Genomic DNA, 6,259 nt, shown 5'->3' with positions numbered 1-6,259 from the left:
AAGAGCGAAACTCCGTCTCAAAAAAAAAAAAAAAAAAAAAAGACAGTACATGGAGACTGGGTGCAGTGGCTCACACCTGAAATCCCAGCACTTTGGAAGGCTGAGGCAAGCGGATCACTTGAGCTCAGAAGTTTGAGACCAGCCTGGCCAACATAGTGAAAACCCATCTTACTAAAAATACAAAAATTAGTCGAGCGTGGTAATCCCAGCTACTGAGGAGGCTGAGGCAGGAGAAACGCTTGAACCCCGGAAGCAGAGCTTGCACTGAGCTGAGATTGTGCCACTGCAATCCAGTCTGGGGAAGAGTGAGACTCTGTCTCAAAAAATAAAAATAAAATAAAAGACAGTACAGAGTTTCACAGCTTGAAAAATAAAAAGAATTTTCCAGCCAACTCTACACTCTGCTTCAGGCTCCGCCCTTGAGCTGTGCTTTGCTTTGCCTCCCGGGCCTGAATCATCCATCCCACCCACCCTCAAGGGCCCTGGGGACAGAGGAGCCTGGGGACACTTCCAGGCCCAACCCCAGGGGCAGAGCCCAAAGCAAGCATGACATTTCTCTGGAGTCTTGTATTTTATCTTTTAATGTTAGGCAGAGTTTACATTCTTCCCTGTAATGTATACGTGTTTATCTTGCTGACTTGTCAATTCTGGAATCAAGGTACCACTCAAATGGACGACACCGGGCACGTGTCTATAAACCCAGCACTTTGGGGGGATGAAGCAGGGGGAATCGCTACTAAAGTTTTTTGGTTTTTTTTTTGTTTTGTTTTTTTTTTTTTTTTTTTTTTTTGAGGTAGAATTTGGCTCTTGTTGCCCAGACTGGAGTCCAATGGTGTGATCTTGGCGGTTCACTGCAGCCTCTGTTTCTAGGGTTCAGACAATTCTCCTGCCTCAGCCTCCCAAACAGCTGGGATTGCAGGTGCCTGCCACCACGCCCAGCTAATTTTTTGTATTTTTAGTAGAGATGGAGTTTCATTATGTTGGCCAGGCTAGTCTCGAACTCTTGGTCTCAGGTGATCTGCCCGCCTCAGCCTCCCAATATTGTGGGATTACAGGTGTGAGCCACGGTGTCCCACCTACTAAAGATTGTTAAATTGGCTCCTGATGTGGTGGTGCATGCTTCTAGTTCCAGCTACTCAGGGGGCTGAAGTGGGAGGATTGCTTGAGCCCAGGAGTTTGAGGCTTCAGGGAGCTATGAACATGCTGCTGCACTCCAACTTGGGCAATGTAATCAGCCCCTTCCCCTTAAAAAAACAGAAAAAGTGAAAGGGGATTCTGCTGTACTCACCTTCCTGTGCTCCTGTGCACCTCTTGTGGGTGGGCTTTAGGCAACAGTACCTGAGTAGGCGTGGGGTTGTAACCGTGGCTTGACCAGAGCCATGTTGGAAGAGGAAACCAGCCATCAGCTCTAAACAACAGGTCCTAGTTACTGAGCATTTGCACTGGCTGGCCAAGTCCTTTGCTTTGCTGTGTTCTCCTACTTAATTCTTCCAGCAACCCCACCCTCTAGGTCCTATCTCTGTTCCCACACTACACAGGAGGACACTGAGGCTGGAGAGGTGAAGCCCAAGGTCACCCAGCTGTACTCAGATGCCCAAGTTCATGCCCTGCACAGACTGTCTACTACAGAGCAGGCCCAAGGAGAAGGAATTGCCTGTGACATGGAAGGGGCTCCATGTACTGGGCTTGGGTCCAAGGAAGGAGAGCCCTGGGGCAGGGTTTCTGATTGAACAAAGGTAACTCTCCTCATTGCCTATACTTTTTTCCATGGGAAAAACTCCCTTGGATCCTTGTAAATGCATCTGCAGAGCCTCAGGTGGTCACTTGAAGCCAGAGTGGCAGCCACACACAGTCACTTGGGACATGACTCTGTGGAAAGCCATTCTCCCAGATATCTAGTCTGGGCTTATATTGATTAAGTGAAGGACTCCCCCTTCCCCCCCACCCAGAGGACCTCCCTGGCACCCCTTGACTGTAACAGCCTAATCTGTTCCAGAATCTTTTCAGCGCTATTGCACAAGAAGGGTTATGGGTCCCTGGGAAAGCTCTTGAACTCTACCCAATGTCAGGCCACCTCAGGGTTCTGTGCTTAAACATTTGGGGGCCCAGCCCCCAACACGACATCCATCCTCTCCTCCCTGCCCCAGGGAACGCCTGACTTTGCCCAGTACCCACTTCCCTCCCAGGGGATCAGGGCAGCAGCCCCATTGGCTTGCAACTTGGCATATGACCCAGTTTTGACCAATAGGATGTGACAAGGAGGGCTGTGGGAGCCACTAAGATAATTCCCTTGTTCTCCGTGGGTGTCCAGGCAGGTGTGAAGCTTTGAGCTCTGTTCATCTTGAGACCAGAGAAGCGCTGGCATGAAAACAGGCCAAGGTGCTGAGGATGGCAGAGGTAAGCTAGGGAGACCTGGTCCTTGAATAGTATTCCAATCCACTGATTCACCTCTAGGCGCATTCTGTGAATCAGGTGCTATTTGTGGCAACCTTTGCTACTTGCGCCCAAATCCACATAGCGTTTGAGAATTTGATGGAAAAGGCTCAAATGCAGTTTTGAGCAATTTAGGGGGCTGCTGGCTCCTGTACAGCCTGCAAAAATGTTAAAATTCATGGTCAGGAGGTCTTGGGCTTGTCTCGTTTTCACCCCAGTGCTGGCTCCTGGAGCTGGCAGGGCTGGTTTGGTTCTGAATGGCACACCTGGGCTTTTGGCAGAAGGTACATAGAAAGGCAGCCCCTGCCTTCCTGCCCACTAGGAGCTCTGAGTGCCCACTGAGCATGGTGCCAGGGACTGGGCAGGGGCAATTTGGGTGTGGGGGACAGGTGAGGGAACTAACAGTCCCATGTTTCATCACTCCCTTTAGTCTCCAGATTCTCTGGGATCCTAACCAGGAGGGAAGATTGGGGGGATTCCCAGGGTACAGATGGAGGCCAGGTGGATGTGAAACTGTGAGGTCTGGTCCAGGCTGGTTTATTCCTAGCTTGTACAGGAGCCATCTCTGAGCTTGAGATGAGCATACATCTAAGAGGGTCTGACCTGTCCCCAGGAAGCCTGGGGGTGGGGAACAGACAACTCTGCGCTAACACCTGAGTCCTCCCTCCCCGAGATAGCAGCAGGCAGGTCTCTCAGTCTGCTCATCTGCTTGTCTAATTATAACCTCGCTGAGAAGGTTGAGTTCAGTAGAGTCTGTGATCTCATTTTGGGTTCATTTCCCCTTCCTTATTAAGATCCTAATTTTTAAACACAGCCTGCAAACAGTAACAGCAACAAAGTACGACATTGCACTGGAAGCCACCCTGAAACATCTGGAAACCTGAGGTCTTGCCATTGGTTTTACATCCTGCAAATACCCTGCTGTGTGAGAGCACAGGTTTGAATCTGCTATTTATTTATTTATTTATTGAGATGGAGTTTTGCTCTTGTCGTCAAGGCTGGAGTGTAATGGCTCAATCTCGGCTCACCGAAACCTCTGCCTCCCGTGTTCAAGCGATTGTCCTGCCTCAGCCTCCTGAGTAGCTGGGATTACAGGCATGCGCCACCACACCCAGCTAATTTTATATTTTTAGTAGAGACGGAGTTTCTCCATGTTGGTCAGGCTAATCTCTAACTCCTGATCTCAGGTGATCCACTCGCCTCAGCCTCCCAAAGTGCTGGGATTACAGGCAAGCGCAACCGCGCCTGGCCTGAATCTGCTTTTTAAACTATGAACTGTAATGGCCTAAGTGCCAGCTCTTAATGATAGAGCAAGTTCTGATTGGACTCATATCCAACGTCATCTCTTGAACCACAGTAATGAAACAGGATGTATTCCACGAGATGTTTCAACATGGTATCAGTCCACATTCTACATCTTTCAATTAAAAAATACATCACCATTGTATTATATACCACAGACCATCAAATGCCTATCACTGTCCATAACCAAGTCTCCCAATGGAAGATATGGTTGACATTCAGCTAGGAACTTTTAAAACATTTGAGAATAAATTATGACCCAAACTTACTGTTCTTAATGACACATATAAAGTTCAACTCTTAAATAAAAGGATTAGAAATCCAGAAACAAAGTCCCCGGCAGTATAAACGAAATAAAAGTCGTTCAAAATGGCCAGTTCTCGTTTCGACTAACTTGTACATTTTTTATTATAATTGGTATAAAGTGAGACTCTTAAAAAAACATGTAGGAATTTAAAATAAAGTAGAACATCCTATTTTCAGGGTCATCAGTACCATGGTGAGATTTGTCTCTTAAACAATGACACTTAGTATCTCTGTAGTTCCATGAATACTTTTGAAGTGTCATATTAAAACCAATCTCATGGCCTTGAGGCAAAGAGAAGCAATTAGTCTTCGAGTTGTGAATAAATAAAAATCCATTTATACACACGTCCTTGACATGTACCTTGCAAATCTTAGAAACTTCATCTGGTGGGAAAAGAAATGTTAAATCATGAATACCAATACTAATCACATTGCCATGTGGCTTCCTAAAACGGTTTCGTTTCTACCAATCTTTCAAGTATTAATTTATATGTATATATTCACCCATATTGAACACAAAACAAAGGCGTTCCCGCAGCCACCTAGGATGAGGGACAAAAGGGGTATGAGGGGTGCTGGGGCCACAGGGGCCATGACAAGGGGATTTTCAGTGGGTTCCTGATCCTCCAACAGAAGCCCGCGGGCGTTTTCCCTCATTCCATCCTTCTCAAAGGCCTGGAGGGGAGGTCATTTCTGTCCATGAAGTTGGGAGCACCCACACCCACAATCTCCTTCGACTGTAATTCTAGCCAGCATTTAAGGGTGGACTCGGGAGATCAAAGTACTTGAATACTTGCTTCACTTTCTATTTGGGTCTGGTCCCTCAATGCTGAGTGGGATGTGCGTTGATGGAGGGCTTTGCTGTTCCATGCTTGGGGTAGTCGACCACAGAGCCGGGACGACCTCTCGGGCCTGGCCTGGCCTGGCCTGGCCAGGGTGCGGAGCGCGCAGAAAGAGCACTGTTGAACCGAAGCTGGGAGCTGGGAGCCTGTAGGTACCGGGGCATAGGGAGCAGAGTGGGCAGCCCTTGGGCCTCGCGGGAGCCCCCCACCCCACCCCTGCACAGATCCCTGACCTACTTCCGGGACTTTTCTGTTCCAGGAGCAGCTGAAAATCCATAAATTAAGGAAATTAACTGATAGGGCCTGCGGCATCTTTGTAAGCTATTTAAATCTATAAATTTACAACATCTTCTGCATATATCAAGTAATTGAACTAACTGCAGGGATGTAACTTTAATGAGAAAATTTCCCCCTTTCTCCTGTAGTTCGAGCTCGAAAATAAATAAATAAATAAAACCTTCCCTTAGGAGGAAAGTTTCGGCTAATTCCCTCGTGGAGAAGTTACGGAAGCGCGGTCTGGACTCTCTCTCCACGCGCGCGAGGTCCTCTAGTTGAGGGAGAAAGGCCTCCCACTTCACCCTCCCCCTACTGGCACCCCCAATCCCTCGTACCCTGGCTCCAGGCCGACCCGAGCGTCCCCCAACCCCAGAGTGCGGCCGCTAGGGGGCGCTCAGGCCAGGCCGGAGCTCCGGGTCGGGGCCCAGGAGCGGTTCCCAGCCCGAGCGCACCCACCCCGCGGCCCCGGCCGAGCTCTGGCCCCGGCGTCCCGGGAGCCAGGCCGGGGGCGCAGTGCCGGCCGGGCGCCCGCTCCGTTTCCTACGAGCGGGGAAATGGTCGCGGAGGGGGAGGCGGCGGCGGCACGGGCGGGGCGCAAATGAAAGAGGAGGAAGAGGAAGGGGAGGAGGAAAGGGAGTGGGAGAGGAGGAGGACCGGGCAGCCAAAGCGGAGAACGGGGAGGGGCGCTCAGGGCGCGGACCTCGGCCGCCGGGAGTCTTGGCCGCCACCGTCTCCATCGCGCCGCGCGCGTAAAGGAAATGGCGCGTCTGGCCGCGAGCGGTCGGCCCGGTGCCCCCGCGCGTCCCTCCCCCGCGGTGGCCGACCGCGTGTCCGCAGACGTCACAGAAGAGGGGCAGCGGGGCAGGGACCCCGGGAGGGCGGCCGGGGAGCGGGGGGAGGGGCGGCCTGGCCCCCGGCTCCGCTCCAGCCCCGGCCGACTCGCAGCCCAGTTTCTTCCCAAGTCCCGCCCCCAGCCCCGGGCGCCGCGGCGGCGGCTGCTCTCCTCTTTGTAACCGAGGAGTCAAGAAATGTGAGAAACGTGCCCTGTGTTACTTATTTGGGAACCGAAAATTTATGCCCAGCTGAAAACGCCCGGGGAA

Source organism: Sapajus apella, unplaced genomic scaffold (assembly GCF_009761245.1).
Source record: "Sapajus apella isolate SASKATOON/1434 unplaced genomic scaffold, GSC_monkey_1.0 scaffold68, whole genome shotgun sequence".
Classification (NCBI taxonomy): Eukaryota; Metazoa; Chordata; class Mammalia; order Primates; family Cebidae; genus Sapajus; species Sapajus apella.
Note: the sequence above shows the minus strand (reverse complement) of the source record.